Source organism: Lichenostomus cassidix, chromosome 18 (genome assembly GCF_008360975.1).
Source record: "Lichenostomus cassidix isolate B80296 chromosome 18, HeHo_3.0, whole genome shotgun sequence".
In the NCBI taxonomy this organism is placed as follows: domain Eukaryota; kingdom Metazoa; phylum Chordata; class Aves; order Passeriformes; family Meliphagidae; genus Lichenostomus; species Lichenostomus cassidix.
In genome coordinates, this window is record NC_139498.1 from 2,403,486 (window position 1) to 2,422,187 (window position 18,702).

At 55.1% G+C, this 18,702-nt stretch overlaps 1 long non-coding RNA gene across 3 annotated transcripts in view; it reads right to left on the reverse strand.

The window, feature by feature from the left end:
* Positions 1-17,121: 17,121 nt before the first annotated feature.
* The window catches only part of LOC146429390 (uncharacterized), a 40,355-nt gene continuing 38,774 nt past the window's right edge, over positions 17,122-18,702 (reverse strand). For all 3 annotated transcript variants that reach the window (XR_014855556.1, XR_014855557.1, XR_014855558.1), the window contains one exon: positions 17,122-17,856. This is a non-coding gene — a long non-coding RNA (uncharacterized LOC146429390). The remainder of the gene's footprint in view (positions 17,857-18,702) is intronic.

The following is an 18,702-nucleotide window of genomic DNA, read 5'->3' on the forward strand; positions in this document are numbered from 1 at the left end:
CAGCAGTGATGGCACAGTTCGGGTGCTGTGGAGGGTGAAGCAGAGCCAAAGGATGTGCTGCAGCTTGTCCGAGGTGGGATTAGAGCTGGAAGCATTCCTGCCCCGGAATCTGGCAGGAAGGATGTACCAAAGCCCTGATAATAAAAGTTGTGATGAAATTCAAGGGGAAGAGACATTCGATAGTGGATTGGGGAGGTGAGGGCGGGCTGGGAGAGCCAGCAGGTGATAAACGCAGGGAACCTGGGGGAAAGAGCAGGGAAATCTCCATTTCCAGCACCACAAATGGACCCAAATCCCACATGGATTGAAGGATCTGCAGATCCCAGGCTGATTTATCCTAATTCCTGTGTCACAGCTCCTCTGGGATCTGTCCACGGGTGACACAGGTGACAGACAGGGACACCCAACCCCACTTCCAGCGGTGGGTTTGAATGTGCCAAACCCATGGATTGTGTCCCCACGGGAGCCTCGAGGAGCTCCTGGTGCCACCACCAGGGCTGTGCCCCAGCTCCCCCCAACCTGAGCCCCCCGAGGCATTAGCAAAGGGACTAATTGGGGTTAATTAAGCAGGTGCAATGGCGAACGCAGGGCCGCGGCCAGCAGCTCGGCAGGAGCCAGCTGGGGCACCCAGGGCACAGCTCGGCACTCATCCCTCGGGATCGGCTGGCCGGCAGGAGATGGAAAACACATCATTCCCTTCATCCCCAGCTCGGGAATTGCGGATTCGCCTGGAAATGTCATCCCTTCCATCCCTGCCTTCACCCCCAGCCTGCTCGCTCTCCGCGGCGAGGGAGGAGGAGGAGGAATCTGCTTTCCCCGTGGGTTTTCCCAGCTCCCCTCTGCTCCCCCTGCTCGCCATTGAGGCTGATAATTACCGCTGAAAAGCCTCCGCATTCCCATGCTGTCAGCCTGCCCTCCCTCCCCACCAGCCCCGGGCGGCAGGAAGGAGCAGGAGCAGCGCCAGGGGCAGGCAGAGCTCTGCCCCCGGCCAGGTGAGCTCCGGAGGGGTGCTGGACAGCCGGGAGGCAGCATGGACACTGCCCAAAGCAGCGGGAATTCTGCTCATCCTTGCCGGGAATGTTCTGTCCCACCCGCCCAGCAGCTCACGGAGATGCCAGCGAGGTGAAGGACAAGAACAAAGCAAGATCCCCTCGATCCTCTCGTTTTTTGGAGGCTGGAATTGAGGCTGGATTTCCTCCCCCACATGCTGAGGAGCCCTGGAGGTGACAGAGCCCAGCAGTGCTCAGCCTCACAGTTGTGTATCCCACCTGCTCCACTTCAGTGCCAGCGACACACACACGCCAAAAAAACCCCAAAAAAGAGGCAAAATGCCCTGAAAAGCATTTGGGATTTGGGACAGTTTCTCCAGGGACACGCTGTGCCCAGGAGCTTCACCCCAGTGGCGGCTAAGAGCAAACAGCCTGGGAAGGCAGAGGAAGGAGATTTAATTCCTGCCCTGCCAACAACCCATAGATCACCCTGGAAAACTTCCCCCACACCTTCCCGGCCCAGCCTGCCTTCACAATCCCCTCTAATTAATTCAGGAGAAAATTAATTACGGCGGGATTTGCGGCGGCACAGCATCTAATGACCGACTCCTCTGCTCCAAAGCAGATCATCCCAGCTCCCGTCTGCTCTGCCAAACCTGCCTCGGCCGCCTCCCCCTTCCCAGCCCCGCACAAAGCCCTGCTCTAAATTAGGCAGGGAAAGAGTGGCTTGGCAAAAGCGAATCGGAGCGCTGAGGTCAGGCCCTGAAAAACAACAGCAGCGCCTAAAGAAACCCCCGGCGTTAATCCCGTCATGCTTCCGCCAAAGATTCCCCTTTTCAAGGGTTTTCTTCCTGGTAAACAAAGTTCTCTCCGTTGGGCTGTGAATTTTAGGACATGGTTGCTTGGTAATGCCAGGCTGCGAGGCGGGAGGTTTGTGCTCCGTGCCCTCCCCGGGCTGCAGAGGATGGCACAGGGGGTCAGGGAGGAAATTCAAAAGGAATTGGAATCTCAGGGCTGATTTGCACTGCAATTGCTCCGACCTGGAGTCGAGTTTTGCTCCTGAGAATTCGGATTGATGTGAAGATGCTCTCCCCCGGAGCCAGCTCTGCCCATCTCCCGTTGCTCCTGGGGGATGCTCGGAAAAGTTGGCGATGCTGAGTTCCCAAAAACCCCAGGATTTCCATCTCCCACCGAAGCCCTGCCCCTGGATCTGCTGCCCCTGCATCTGCTGCCCCTCACCCGGGGCTGGAGCTGCACCTCCCTGCCCAGCTGCAGAGCCACGCCTGCATGGATTCCCTCATCCCTGCCCGATTTCCAGCGCTTGGCTGTCCCTGGTGTCACCTGCACCACCTCAGCCCCTCCCCACCCGCAGCCACCCTTGCCAACCCCAAAACAAACCCCTTCCCATTCCAATCCCTTCCCACTCTCCTCCTCCCAGCATCCCCACACTGCACCAGGGAGGACGAGCTGGGGCGCCAAGGAAGAGCCCGAGATGGGAATTCTGGAGCCACCCCGGTGTCACCCCAAGCCAGGGGACAGGGTCACCGAGGGTGCTGCACCCACAGCAGCACAGGTTTGCACAAGCCTGGCACAAACAGCAGCACAAACACTCCCTGCTCCTGCCCTAATTAAATCCCAGGATGGCTCCAGCAGCTCTGGGAGCTCAGGAGGACACCGAGACGCTCTTGGGATGGCAGCTGAGGTTGGGATCACACCCTGGGCTCCCAGCAGTGCCCAAAGGGCTCCTGGCAACCTGTGGGGAGCAAACAATCCTCCTCAGCCCGGCCTGAAATGGGTCAGGAGTCTTTCAGCCCCAGGCTGGCACAGCCAGAGCCTGATCCCACTGATCCGAGGGGAGCTGGTGCCCGAGGGCAGCAGGCTGCAGCTTCAGAGCTCCCCGAGTCTGAGCGGCTCTGGGGCTGCTGGACACCCCAAATCTGCTGCTGGACACCCCAAATCTGCTCCTGAACACCCCACACTGCTCCTGGACACTGCTGGACACTCCACATCTGCTCCTGGATGTTTCACATCTGCTCCTGGACACCCCAAATCTGCTCCTGGATGCCCCACACTGCTCCTGGACGCCCCACACTGCTCCTGAACACTCCATATCTGCTCCTGGATACCCCACACTGCTCCTGGCCATCCCACATCTGCTCCTGGATACCCCACACTGCTCCTGCTCCCCCCAGCCCTGCAAACACCCCCCTGGACACCCCATGCCAGCCCTCCCCAGCCCCTCTCTCCTGGCAGAGCCTCCCAGGCTTGGCAAAGGGCTGGCGAGCTGTTCAGCTGCCTCAGGAAGCTCGGGGAGCCTTTTGGGGCAGGCAGGGTTTGTTCCAAGGCTGGTTCCAGCTCCTGGCTGGCCCTGCCAGTCACACTCAGCCATTATATAATCGATGAGAAATGCCAATGCCCGAGTGGCACAGAGGGCACTGCCAGGGCTGGGGGAAGCACAGCTGAGCTGCAGGGCCTCAGCAGCAGCAAAAATACATTTTCAGCCCTGTTTATTTTTATTTCCGGGCAAGATTTGAGGAGATCAAAGCAGCCTCTCGCTGATTTCAGCTCTGTTAGATTTTTGGTTGTGTCACTTTGCCTACATTGAGGAGATATCTCCCTCTCCAGAGGTGTCCAGAGCATCCCCTGATCTCACCTTCCCCCCTTGCTGGGTCCATTTTCCCTCCAGGTTTCTGCTGCACCCCAGAGCAGAGCTCTGAGCTCACCGGGAGATTTGCATTTTATCGCTATTCCCACCCCACGAGCTGCTCCAGGGAAATCAGCCAAGGAAGCTGAGCAAAGTTCCAGAAAGGACCAGCGGATGTTACAAAGTTACCTTTAAAGTCGCTCGGAATTTTGGGAGGCGGGGGTTGTTTTTCATTTAAAAAAAATAGAAAATAAATAAATTAAAAAAAAAAAAAAAGACAAAGCAAACCTAACTTGTGCAAAACTCAGCTTTCCTCGTGCAAAACTCAGCTTTTCACCCAAACTGTTTCTAAACCCAGATCTGAATAAAAACATGCTAAGATTTTACAGGGAAAACAGAAGAGATTAGACCACAAAAAGGCCTCTCTCTCCTGAGAAAATGAGAGCTAATTGTGCTTCTACAGTGTGAAACCAGCCCTCTCCTGCTCCAAAACCAGGGAACGAACCCCAACACCCACCAGGGGAGCCCTAAAAGTGGGGAGGGAGACGATAAATCCCCAGCTGTGCCTCCCGCCTGGTCCTGCAGCCCCTCCAGCACCCCCCAGCTCCCCTGGCTGTTTGTTTTCCCAATTTCTCCGCAGCAAACCAGGCCAGTTGGAAAGAAAAGGAGTAAAAAACAGAGGGGAGGGGGAGGGAGGCAGGGAGGGAAGGAGGGAGGGGGAATTAACTCTTTGCCACCGCGCTGTCCATCTCCAGGAGGTTTTAATCCTGCCACAGCAAGGTCAGAGTTGAAGCCTGGGCTAAAGGGCTTTGTTTTGTCCTTGGGAATCGCGTGTGACCAGCGGCAGGCGGGATCAGCTCGGGGCCGGAGGAGGCAGAGCCGCAGCCCCCGCTGCCGAGAACCAGCTGCTTTCGACTCCCACTGCCATTTCCAGCGCCTCACCCTCCAAACTGAGCGTTCTTTTTGCTAAAAAGTTTCTTTTTAACTTTCTCCCTCCCGCAAGGCAGCGGCGGGAAGGACTTTAATGAGAATTATTATGTCGGCTGGGGCAAGATTAAGACGCGCTGAGGGAGCTGAACGCAGCTCAGTTTGACTCCCCAAGGACACAAAATTTGGGAAAAGCTCCCACCGAGCCGAGCTGAGGCTGCTCAGGCTGCAGAGGAGTTTGACCGACACCCTGCTCGGGGTGTCAGCGCGTCCCAAATTCCATCAGGATCGGCTTTCAGAGCCACAATGGTGGCGCGGGGGTGATCCCAGCCCGGGTGGGGCACAGTCCCGCCGGTCCCACGCTCCGTGGGCAGAGCGCGCATCCCGTTCCCATGGCAACGCCGCATCCCGGCGGGAAGAGCCGCCATGGGCGGGGATGGCGTCATCGGCCCGGCAGCCAATGGGAGGCCGCCGAGGTGATGTCATGGCCGCGCCCCCGGCCCCGCCCGGCGGGAGTGACCCCCGGGGGCAGCCCGGAGCGCCGCGGGTGGCACCGCCCGGGGACAGCGGCTGGGGCGGCCTGGAGCATCCTCCCGGCACAGGATACCCCGGGGGACAATCCCACCCCACTGCCATGTCCCACACGGTCCCACCTTGGCTCTGCGCCCTTCACCACCTCGAGATTTTGGGGGTTGTGGCCAAATTTGTATTTTTCCCGTTCGCTGAGGTTTTACCCCGAGCTGGGGAAGAAGTTGGGAGCATCCCAGGATGTCCCCAGGCTGGACCGTGACACGAGGCGATGCACAGCAAGGTCATTGTTTTGGGACAAACCATGGGACAGGGAAAGGCCCGATGGCCCCACGAGGGGAGCTGCAGGAGGGTTAATCTAAAGCCTGGTCGAGGCAGGGCTGGCAGCTCGGGGAAAAGGAGATAAACGGGAAAAGGAGCAGGGGGAGCAGAGACATTTCCAGGCAGCACTGGGAGCACACTGGGAATGAGCTCAGCCCAGCCGGGAGGGCTCTGGACACGCAGCTGGGTCACAGCAGTGTCCCCTGTCCTGTCCCCTGCCTGGCAAGGGCCCAGGGTGACTCAAAGGGTGACTCAACCCCTCAGACCCAGCCAGCGATGAAGCACTGGGTTCAGTCAGGCTTTCGATTAACCCGAGCTCCTCAAAGCCTTCCCAGGCTTTCCCGTGCCCCCTCCAGCCAGTCCTGTCCCCCTGCGGCTCCGGGTGGCCTTGTCGCCGTGCCAGCAGCGGTGTCACGGCTGTCCTTGCCCGGCTCACCTGCTCAAACACTCGCACGTCACTCCCCGACAGGCGCTGTTGCCAAAACTGCCGCTCGGCCGCTCCCGGGAGAGAGAGGAGGAAAACCCGGCAGGGCACAGGGGACCGGCGGTGTCACCTTCAGCCACCGCGGGGGACAGAAAGGTGCCACCCGGAGCTGTTTCCCGCCAGCATTCCGGGCGGGCACGGGCAGAAAGGTGTCCAGAGGGGACACTGAGGGGAGGGAGAGCCCCGGAGCAAGGCCAGCATCACCCCGCAGAGAGCCCCGCTAATCACAGCATCAGCAGCACGGGAATTTTGTCACCGGGGGCAGCTCCGGGCAGGTTTGTCCTCGTCAGCCCCGAGTTTATAAAACATCCAGCCTGGCCAGAGCCACACGGGTGGGTCCTGCTCTGCTCTGCTCTGCTTTAGGGAGGAGGTTTGGGGGCTGAATTTTGTCCACCTGGCTGAGAAAAGCCTGGCTGCTCCCTCAGCTCCTCATTCCAGGAGAGCATCTCTCCATTTTCCCAAACTCTACAGTTCCAGGCAACCACGGATCGATAAACACCAGATATCAAACATGTCCCAAGTCGGGCATTTATTTTTTTGGCAGCAGAGATGAAAATCCCCTTAGAACCAGGAGTTTGGGATGCAGGAAAATGGGGCAGATTATGTTCTGCTGCCTCCAGGATCTCCCTGCCAGCTGAGCTCAATCCCTGTCCCTGCAGTTCGACATCCCACCGTTTTGGGAAACACCAGGAGATCTCTGCAGGGAATATCTGTCCCTCCGTGTCATAATCCACTCCCAGAGATGCTCACCCAGCCACTGGGGATTGGAGCTGGGAATCGAAAGGAGACCTCCAGGCCTTCTCCAGCTGCTGATCCACAGCTTTGCCACGATTGCCAGTTTAGGAAGAGCTTTGGGGTTGGATTAGAGGGGGATTGAGGATGATAAGGCTCATGATACTGCAGCTGCTCAGCCATGAAAGGCCAGAGGGTCACTGTGGATTTTAGGATAACCCAGCAGCTCTGGTTCTCTGCCAAGAGGAGCTAAGAGCACCTCAGCAAGGCCAGAGCTCCTCCTGAGCTGCCCAACAGGATGCCCAGAGCAGCTCTCTCTGCCCAGCGAGGTGCCCAGAGCAGCTCTCTCTGCCCCACAGGGTGCCCAGAGCAGCTCTCTCTGCCCCACAAGGTGCCCAGAGCAGCTCTCTCTGCCCCACAGGGTGCCCAGAGCAGCTCTCTCTGCCCCACAGGGTGCCCAGAGCAGCTCTCTCTGCCCCACAGGGTGCCCAGAGCAGCTCTCTCTGCCCAGCGAGATGCCCAGAGCAGCTCTCTCTGCCCCACAGGGTGCCCAGAGCAGCTCTCTCTGCCCCACAGGGTGCCCAGAGCAGCTCTCTCTGCCCCAAGGCTGCAGCCAGACCCTCCCCTCCCGCCCCGAGCAGCTTCTCCCCTTCTCCCCAAACACAATCCCTGCTCCAAACCCTGTTTCTCCTGCAAACAAACCCTTCCCCACTATCCCCAGAGCCTCAGGATTGCCTCCAGCTCCAACAGCTCCGAGTGCCAACCAGCGCCAGCTCCTCCCTGCCTTGCCTTCCCCTCGCCTGCCATTCACAGAGCCGGGGCAGGGAGAGGGTTTGTCAGCTCCAGCCCTGCCCGACAGGTTTGCTCTGCTGTCCCACATCGCTCCCGTTCCCGTGAACGCCCCGGGCACAGCGGGGCACGGCCGGAAGCGATTACCATCGGCTCCAAAAGCGCTCGAGCAGCTCCGGAGCTCCCCCAGGGCAGCCGAACCCCCCCTGCGCTGGGTTTTATGAATGAGGAAAGCCTCTGGCTTCCTATAAATGTCAGGATAAATCACCTGGGGCATTCCCCTCCCGGCACGGGCAGCCGCAGCTCTTTAATGGAGACATCAACCCCAATTAGGGAATTACTTTCTTTTCCTGCCCGGAGGGGGATATCCAAGGAGGGGGCAAGGATGATGCTCAGAATTCCAGAGGTTTAGCCTTGCCCACCTCACCTGCGAATCTCCTGAAGGGAAAAAAACCTCTGTGGCCACTCTGAGCCGCTTTGGGGTCACAGCAGCAGCACTCAGGGGCTTTGGGGGGAAGGAGGGGAAAGAAGCCCATGGCTTCATCATTCCAGGGCTTTGCATCCAAACGGGGAATTCTGGCAGCTCCAGGGACAAGCGAGGAGCACAGAGGGGCTCAGCTGAGCCTGCCCAGCCCCCAGCACCGGGCAGCTCTTCCGAGATTTTTGCACCATCTTCTCCTGGATCTACCAGCAAACAAATCACCACTGGAAGTGGAATCACAGCTTTAAACTCCGGGAAAACCCTTGGAGCTGTCAGCTCCTCCCCAGGCTCCGTGAGAAGCCACCCTGTCCCAAAAACCCCAATCAGGGTGTTCTCCCAGCATCCCCGGGGTGGATCATCCCCACCGCTGCTTTCCCTGGAGCTCGGCTCTGTTTTCCAAAACACATTTGGAAGGGAATCATCTCCTTTCCCAGCCGTGAGTCACCTGCTGCCAGCATCGATCAGGAATTTCTAAAAATAAACCCAGATAACGATCGGAGGTGTTGGCTCCCTGGCAGGGCAGGAGAGCAGGGGAAGAACCCGAGGTTGTGCTCCATGACATGATCCCACATTTCTGACTCAGGATTCGGGTATGGAAGGACAGCCCCAGACACCCTCTCGGGGTTCTTCGGGGGATTTCGGGGAGCAACAGGAGAATCCTGAGCTGCCAACAGCGTCTCAGAGCTCTGCACCTCTCAGGGCTGGGCTGAGCAAGAGTCAGGGCACACTCCTGAGGCCTCTGGGTGCCAGAATTCCCAAAAATCCCAGCTCATCCTCGAGTGGGGTACCCTGGGTTTGGGACTCCAGAGCTGCCACATCTCCAGGTGGATCCCCACAGACACAACCCCAGCTCTGGGGGTAAAAAAACCCAAAAATCCCAACCCAACCAAGCCCCTCCAGCCCCAGGGGTTTCCTTCAGGCCCCAACTCGTCCAGCAGGATGGCTCTGGGAGAGCAGCTTATCCAAACATCTTCATCTCCTCCATAAATCCAACCCCTCCTTATCAGGGAGGAAATGCAGGAGCTGCAGGGAGTGAAGTGTGGGGAAGAGCTTTGCTGAACCCACTCAGGCCTTGGGGTCACTGCCAGTTCAGTCCTGCTGGATCCACATGTTCCCAACCACCTACTGGGCAGCCAGGCTCGACAGGAGAGGTTTCCTTTGCAGGGAAAATAAATATTGAAAATATTGAAAATAATATCGAAAATATTGAAAATATTCCTTCCAGGACTGCCAGTTCCCAGGATTAATAGGAGGCTGTTGAAAAGCAGCAGCTCTCCTTAAATCCTCACTCCTCTGGAGCCACGGGAATAAGCTGAACCCCAGCTTTAGGCTTGGGTTTAAAAATGAAAAATGACATTTCTGTAGCTGCCAGGATGATTTTTCCCCCCCATGATTATTGGAGCACACCCCAAAGGGTTGATATTTAATGGTAAATCAAAAACACCCCCAGATCACCTTTGAAAAGGAAATTAATCGGGTTTTCTATGCCCATTTCATACATTTTAGAGCTCGTGGAGTGGGAGAGTTTTTCAGCAAGCTGTGTTTGCTGCTGCACCCACCCAAGCAACAACAGCTTTTGCACAGGGCTCGTTTTCAGTAGGAAGCTGCCGAGGATTGGATTTCCTATATCAGAGGAATGTTCACTCCCTGTGCCCAGGATTTGTGTCACTGCCCAGGTGAGCCTCCCCGTGCTGACCTCGGGCAGTGATTTGTATTTTGGCAGCCCTGAGCTCTCAGACACCCTCTGGGACACAGGCAGGGAGAAGGCATCTTCCAAAGGGGGGAAAAATCCTCATTTTTCTGGGCGCAGCCGCAGCTCCCAAGGCTAAGGCAAACAGTCCCTGTTTAAGGAGGCATTAGTGGAGCACCTCGGCCACACCCAGAGATCCTGGAGGAGCCAAATCCACGAGGAGCACCCCAGGATGAGGCCAGGGGACAGCAGCACCTTGCCCGAGGTCCAGAGGGAGCTGGGGACACTGGGAATGTGTCACTGTCACTGTGAGCTGAAGTTCCAGCTTTATCCACGGGCAAATCCTTGGATCTGGGGCTCTGTGAAGACCTTCCCCAGCTGTCCCAAAGTCCATTCCATGTCCCACCACTCTGCTCCAGGGTGGGATGAATTCCCACCTGCCTCACTCCCCAAAAATCCCCAGCCGCCATCCTCCTCCTCCTCTTCCCGGTCATTTCCAGCTCCTTGTCCTGATCCAAGGGAATGTCCTTCCCTGGGGATATCCAAGGGCTGAGCAAGGAAATGCAGTGCTGGTGGAAACACAGCTGTGGGAGAGGAGAGCAGCAGGATGGGGATGGATCCAGCCGGCTCGTTCCTACAAACAGCTCCCTGAAAAACCACGGGAAGATTCCTTTTGGGAACAGGGAGCAAACACATCCCTGGGGCAGCTCAAGGAGTTCTCATCGGGCAGCAGAGCTGGGCTGGATTAGATGGGCAGATAGACCTTTTCCCAGATTTAATCTCGTTAATTCCTCGTCGTTCCCACAGTGAGGCTCCATGGTTTTAATTAAGCAAACCACAATATCATCCCAAGGAGACCAGGAGCAGAGCCTGGCTGTCTCTCAGCAGGGCTGATGTGTTCCCAGCTCTCCCCCTTGGAGGGTGATGCTGGACACAAACCACTGGGAACCTGGCAGGTGGATTTTCCAATGGCTTTTCCTTATTTCCTATAAACTCCTCCAAGTCAGCCTTGGGAAGCTGAGAGGAATCCATGAGGGTCATCAGTGTCACCTCATGCCAAGAGATTTTTCCCATAGGACAACTCACACAGGACCTAAAAGACTCTGGAAGATTCTGACCCACAACACCTCTAAATCCATGAGATGGACATCCCAAAATCCCCACCTCCCAGCCTGGCCAGGCCCATCCCACTTGAGCTGATCCCTCCCCAGCCCCAGCAGTGCTGCCCATCCTCTTCACTGCTCCAACTTCCACAGCAGAATTCCCAAAAATCCCCGAGGATTTCATTTTTCCTTGTGCAGAAAAAGACTTCCCAACTACCCAGCAAACAAAGCAGATCTAAATTAAACTTAAACCCCAAAAGATAAACGAAAAGAACCTCCAAATGGATTATTGGGTTATTTGGGTTGGGGTTTTTTTCATTTTCTTTAACACATTGTGGTTTGGAGCTCCTGCTCAGATTTGCACATCCCTGAGCCTGGCAGAGCTCCTCCAGCCATGCCAGGGAAACCTCTCCAGAGCTGCCCACAAATCCCTCTCAGTTTTACTCTCCAGCCTGTCCCCAGAGGTCACCAAATCCCAGCAGTGCATGGAAATCACAGAGGGAAATGTCCGGGAAAAGCAGCAGAACTGGGCTGGAGGTGGATATTCCTCAGGAGAGGAGGAGGAAAGAAGTTTCTCCACCAGGATCCACATGAGAGACACGAGATCACGGAATGGTTTGTGTTGGATGACCCCAAAGCTCAGCTGGCTCCATGGGCAGGGACACCTCCAGCTCTCCCAGGCTGCTCCAAACCCATCCAACCTCCAACACTTCCAGGCTCTGCACTCCAGCCAAACCTGGATCCCAACAGCTCCAGCGGGAAACACAGCTCTCCCAAAAAACTCCGTGCAGTGCAGAGCTGAGGAACCTCTTCCCTCTCCTTTTCCCTTTCCTATCCCAGTTCCCCAGGCCGTGCTGGAGGCTGTGAATATCCCAGGAATGCTCCGGGAATATCCCGGGAATGCTCCGGGAATGCTCCGGGAATATCCCGGGAATGCTCCGGGAATGCTCCGGGAATATCCCGGGAATGCTCCGGGAATGCCGTGCCAGGCGCTGCCCTGATCCCATCATGTGCAGCCCCCGCTCTGCCCTGCCAGCAGCTCCTCCCAAAGCAGATTAACCCCCCAGGCCGTGGGTTTGTGTCACCGGGATTAAATCAGATTTACTGCCCCCCTCCCCTCGCTCCCTGCCCTTTCCCGAAAGGAATTCTACTGGCTGGGCAAGGGGAAGGACTGTTCTCGTCACCGAGAGGAGAGAAATCAGGAAATGCTTAATTCTCCGCTGGGAATAATCCTCCCCAGGGGCCAAAAACTGGCTGGGCCAGGACTTGTGGCACCGTTCAGCCACCAGTGCCAGGCTGGGGGTCACCCTGGGGCCGATGGACATCCGTGGGGCTACCTTGGGGTGAAGGGTGACCACTGAAGGAAGGTCAAAGCCACCTGAATCAGCAGTTTTGCCCGGGCTGGCATTAATTAGCAGACAATAATTAGCATCTCAATCTCTGCTCTGTTGTATTTTTAGCCCAAACCAAGGAGATCCATTTGGGTTTCTCTTTGTTCTTTTAGCACCTGAGCCCAAAGCCACAACCCAACCCCAACCCCACAATAACCACAGGAGCATCCTCCCCTCCCCAGGACAACATTCCTGCCGAATTCCCACCCCAGCCTCCCAATTACAGCAATTAACTACGGGGATATTAATAAACCAGCCCGGGTTTCCCAACAGGAAAACCTGCAGGGGCTTGTTGGGGAGCACGGAGAGATTTCAGGGCAGAGAGGGGAATATTGGAATTACAGCAGGAGACTGTGGGCTCTCCAGAGGTGTTGGGAGCTCATCCTGGTGTGGGGAGAGGTGGGAAGAGCACGAGTGTCCTCTCCATCCCAGGAAAATCCTGCAGGGCCTGGAGGCAGGGAGATGGAGCTCCATGTCCAGCACGGAAATCTCCAGGAGGATTTTTGGATTTCTGCAGCCCCCAGAACTTACAGACCACCCATTCCCAACACCACCCAAATCCCACAGGGACCAAACTCCAGCAGGAGTGCAGGGAGACAGGGAATATTAATGATCATTAGGACATTAATATCTCCTCCTCCCCCTGGGCCAGACCAGCTCCTCATCCTCTCTTTCCAGCCTGGGAAGGTTTTCTCCACCTTTATGGGGTTTTTGGATGCAGCTCCAGAAGGAGCCGTTTGCCCCAAGCCCTGCCCTCCCTCCGCTCTTTCCCAACACCCCACAGCCTGTTTTCCTTCCCCAAGCCCGAGAGAAAACCCTCGGCAGCAAGACCAGACACAGAGAGAGGAAGCAGAGCCTTCCTTCCCCATCCAAGGGCAATTATTCCAGGTGTTGAGCAAGCCACCCATTCCCATCCAAACATCGGGATCATCCACCTTCCCTGGAGCACAAAAAACACCCAGACAGCCTCTGCCCAGCCCAGAAAATGCGGTTTAGCCTGAAAATGTCCATCCCGGGACAGGAATTTGGGCAAAAATATCATCCCAAAGGAGTTTTCAGAGTTGTCATCTCTCCTTCAAGCTTCCCAGCTGGGATTCCCAGTTAATCCCTGAGGCCAGGGATCTTTGCTCAGCCCAGCTTTCAGTGCTCACAGCTCCCCAGAGGTTGGGTATTTACATCCCATTTTATATGGAAAGCACTAAAAAGGGATCACACCTTTTAAAACAGATATTTCCACCTCGCTGGCGACACTCCCCAGCCTCTGCCTCCCCCCTCCCCACCAGGGCTCTGCCATCAGGCCTCGAGTTTTAATTGAAAAAACGTGATTTTGGGTTAATTGGCAGCAGATGAGTTACAGCAAAAGCAAAGGAATGTTTGATCCATCGGATTTATGGCAGCAGGGGAACAACCATCCCAGGTTTTGCATCTCCCCTCACAGCCTCGCTGCCAAAACAGCTCAGCTGGCCAAAAAAAAAAAAAAAAAAAGTAATTAGTGTTTAATTTCTTAACAATTTTTTTTTTACCTTCCTTTTAATTGCTCTACATAAAACTGTCCTAGAATTTTACAGCCTGGCCCAGTCCTCTTTGCTGGTTTTAATTAGGCTGAGGCAGGGCTGGTGCTTAATTTGAAGAGGGGGAGGATGTCAGACATGCTCTGGGAAGGTTTTGGCATTCTGAGCAGCCCTGAAGGTGTTTTCTGGAAGCTTCCAGGTGTCCCTGGGGCTGTGGCACTGCAGCATCCCAGGGGATGCAACAGTCACAGTCCTGCAGCCATCCTGATCCTGCTGGGCTGGCAGAACAAATGGGATGAGGCACAGCAGCCTCCAAACCCACACCAATACACATCAAATCCACACCAATCCACATCAAACCCACACCAAACCCACACCAATCCACACCAAACCCACACCAATCCACATCAACCCACACCAATCCACATCAAACCCACACCAAATCCACCTCAATCCACACCAAATCCACATCAAATCCACACCAATCCAACCAAATCTACACCAATCCACATCAAACCCACACCAATCCACACCAATCCACACCAAATCTACACCAAATCTACACCAAATCTACACCAAACCCACACCAATCCATACCTAAACCACACCAATCCAACCAAATCAACATGAAATCCACACCAATCCACATCAAATCTACACCAATCCACCTCAATCCACCTCAATCCACACCAATCCACACCAAACCCACACCTAAACCACACCAATTAAACATGAAATCCACACCAAATCCACACCAAATCCACACCAAATCCACACCAAATCTACACCAAGCCCACACTAATCCACACCAATCCACACCAAATCCAAGCCAATCCACACCAAACCCACACGAAATCCAAACCAAACCCACAAAAAACCCACATGAAATCCACACCAAATTTGCACCAAACCCACACCAAACCCACACCAAATAAACACAAAATCCACACCAAACCCACACCAAATCCACACCAAATAAACATGAAATCCACACCAAATCCACACCAAACTCACATCAAACTCACATCAAATAAACACAAAACCCACACCAAACCCACACCAATCCACACCAAACCCACGCCCCAGCATCTCCAGAACCCAAGCAGGGCCTGCAAATCTCCCCCTCGCTGGCCAGCAGCTCCAGCAGATGTGTTTTACAATTCCCAGAGGGAAAATACCATCCAGCCATGCATCCCTGCCTGCCTGGCAGTGCAGCCCAGCCGAGGAGGGACAGATGGAGTGGGGCAGAGATGGGATGGGGATGGAAAACTGCGCTTGGGGAGCATGGCTGGGGTTGGGCTGTGCTCCCCAAAACTGCTCCCTACTCTTGCTCCTCCTCCTCTCCCTCCTCCCTGCAGTGCCTCCTGCCTTCTGACTTTGCTTTCAGCCAACCTGAAGGAAATTAAATTAACCCCTCGCTGTCCCCATCCCAGCTGGACTCTGCTCTCCCTTTTCCCCAAGCAAGCTCTGCTCGCTGAGCCTCCAGTGGAACAGGAAAGTCAGCAATCCCAGGAAAAATAAATTTGGCTCCTCCTGGCCATCCTTCACATCCCTGCCTTGAGTTATCCCCACTCCTGACAGCCCTGTACTTCCACCCATGCCTGGGGTGGTCAGGAATGGCATTCCCAAGAGCTGGTTCCAGGGAATTACAGGGGAAATGGATTTAGGATGAAGGAGAGAAGATTTAAATGGGATATTGGGAAGAAATTCCTCCCTGTGAGGGTGGTGAGGCCCTGGCACAGAATTCCCAGAGAAGCTGTGGCTGCCCCTGGATCCCTGGAAGTGTCCAAGGCCAGCTTGGAGCCACCTGGGATGTTGGAAGGTGGAATTTGATGAGTTTCAAGATCCCTTCCAGCCCAGCCCACTCCAGGATTCTCCACCAGCAGGATCCTGTGCCTCCCTTCCCAGTGCAAACAAGCTCTAAGCAGCTCCAGGCTGTCCCCAGGAACCCAAACAGCAGCTGGGAATTGTCCCAAGGACACCCTGCCATGGCTCAGAACACACCAGCTGGAGCTGGGAGATGCCAGGGAAGCTCATCACAGTGCTCAGCTCCTGCTGGGATCAATCCTGGGGAAAAGGGACACAGAATTGGTTCCAAAGAAACTCCTGGAGCACCTGAGAAAGGAGTGGTCAAATAGAAAACCCAAATCTATTTGCACTTCAACCATCCTTGTTTCTTTGAGCTTTTAGCCCTTCCACCAGCATGGTGCCCGTCAGTTCTGGCCTTGTGGATTCCCTTAATCTTATCAAGATAAAAGGGGGCAAAAGGAATCCTTTTGCCATTGAGCACAAGAAATCGCTAATAATATTAATGACTTATGAGAAGCAATTTGTATAACCACTCCTATCCTGAAGAATGTAATGAATATTCATGATTTTAACCTATAACTCTGTGTCTTTGGGGTACTGAGGTGTGTGTGTTTGGTGGAAACAATTCCCCACACACCTGGTGCACCGAGTAAAGCAAATACCCACTGCTCTGACTCGGTCTCTGAAGTGTCTCTGAGCTCGATTGGGGCGAATCACACCCCTGACCTCCTCAGCAGCCAGAGCCACCAAAGGCCACAGGCAGCCCTGGGCCCAGCGAGGGTTAATATTTACATTTGGGAGAGCAAACTCATAAATCCCCCGGAGCTGCTCTGCGCTCCCAGCCGGTGTTTCCTGGGAAAAAGGACAGGCTGGTTCTCCTGCTGCTCTCCCAGGTAAACACAGCTCAGTCCCACCCTTCCCGGCCAGCAGCCTGCCTCTGTTTGCTCGCAGCACTCGGGGCTGGGGGACACCAAGGGCAAGTGGCCTTGGAGGGAATTATTCCTTGGAAACTCCAAAAATTCCATATCCAAGCGCTGAGATCCCAAATCCATCCCCGGATCTGTCCCAATCCAGGCAGGATTCCTGCATTAACCCTGCAGCTCCCAGGCAGGGAATGGTGTTGGACAAGGATGGCCCAGGGGGAGCAGGGGCTCTGCTCTAAAGGACAAGGTGGGGATCAATCACAGGTTGGACTTGATGATCTTGGAAACCTTTTCCAACCTAAATGATTCTGGGAGAAACATCCAGTCACCCAAAGAATTAATTTGAATTCATGCTCGTGAGGCCACTCTGCTTTTTATATGCTATGACACCTTTTTTTTGTTAAATGATGTTCTAAACCTTAAAAAAAATAATAATCATAAAAGGATATTTCCACTGCATAAATATGCCTTTTGTGTTGCATTTCCACAGGGCACTTTCTGGTGCTTACAGGGAAGGAGGGAACACAGAGCTCAGGGGTAAGAAACAACAGGATTGAAGGGGAAATAATTTGAATTTCGGTGGGTTTTGGAGCATTAGGGATGGCAGTGGTGGTTAAAGGCTGGAAAGGGGAGAAGGAAAGGACAGGAGAGAACTTTCCTGTGAAACAAAGGTGTTAAACCTCTGGGCTGGCTTTGTTAGGACAGAAGTTCCTCAAGGTTTCCTGGACAATCCAAGGCATCCCCAAAATCCCCTGGAAGTGTGGCTGAGCCGAGGCAAAGGGAAAACAACATCCAGCACTCTGTGAGCCAGTGGGGTTTATGAAATGAAATTTAATTCTTTCTGAGGGTGACATTCCTCCCATTGTGACATTCCTCCCATTCCTGCTTCCCAATCCCACCTGGACTGGGATCCACTGGGATCTTCCAGCTGAGGAACATCAATTCCTCCCAAGGCCACCCAGCTGCCAGTCAGTTTGAAACTCCAGGATCACCAGCTCAGCTCCTGCTCTTCCAAAGGCTCCAGTTCCCACCACGGGATCCACTGCAGCTCCAAATATCCTCAGGAAACACCCAAACACCCAAAAAAGCAGCAAAAAAAGAGCAGAGGGGTAAAAAAAGAGACAAAAAAAAATTCCACAGCTTGTTCCTGGTAACTGGGCAAGCTCTTGGTCCTTCCCAGAGAAATGCACTGAGCTCCTGTTGGGCCCAAGAGCTCTTCACCATCCATCCATCCATCCATCCATGGCCAGGATTCAACAGGATAATTCCCAAAGCCCTGCAGAGAGCAGCTCACGAAGTCCTTCCAGTTCCATGTGCTCAGCTCCTGGAGGAATCCCCTGCCTGGAGGGGATGTGGAGCTCCAGGCAGTGCCCAGGGAGGAGCTGGTTTGGGTGCTGAGCCTGGAGGGAAGGGCAATCCCAGTGGTGTTCCATCATTCCCAGGGTGAGCTGCTGGCCCTGCTGTCCATCCTGGAGCTGCTGCTGGTGTCCTGGGTGTCCCCTCTGTCCCTCACCCCAAGCCTTCAGCACAGAGCCTGTGAAGGAAAAACACGGTGTTAAGGGAAGAGCTGGGGTGGAGCTGCTGCCATTCCCACGGGAAGAGGGAGGAAGTGCTGACAACTCCCGTGGGAAAAGCAGAATTCCTCAGCCAGGGCACTCCAGGGAGCCCAAAAGCAGTGGTAGCCCCAGGGCCAGGTTCTTGTGGGATCAGGAGAGCACAGGACATGGGGAAATCCCAAATGGGCAGATCTGGGAATGCAGAGGAAGGGAAAGCAGCTCGCCCTGCCTGTGTGTCCTCCTGAGATCCAGGGAATTTGCAATCATGGATCAAACATCCCGGCACAGGGCTGGGACACAGGGACCACCGAGGACTCCACAGCAGCAATTCCCATCCCTCTGCCCTCCCTGCTCTCCTAGGCAGAAAGGATTTCATTTCCCAACTGCCACAGACACTGGGAAGGAGACAGGGAGAGGAAAACACAGCCAGAGGGAGCAGGGATCTCATTTATCCCTATTTCCATGGGATTTCCACCTGCAATCACGATCCAAACTCCACTGTTCAGTGTGGCACAAGCAGCTCCCCTTTGGCTCAGACAAACCCTTGGAAAGAGTTTCAATGAGTCTTCATTTAGGGGAAATGAATCATTTGCTCTTCTCTTTGATCCTTCTCCCTCCACCGGGTCATTAAAGAGCTTTTCTCCCCAGCAAACCCTTCCCAGCTCCCCGTCCTGCTCCAGCCCCAGCCAGGGCACACGGGCAGGAGGGCAGAGGTTCCTCCTCCTCGTTTTCCAGGCCACACTTATCTCCTGTTTGCTCTGGACTTTGCCAGGATTATGAAAGCTGGATTGGCCCCTCCTGGCCCAGGTGTCACCCTGGAGGCA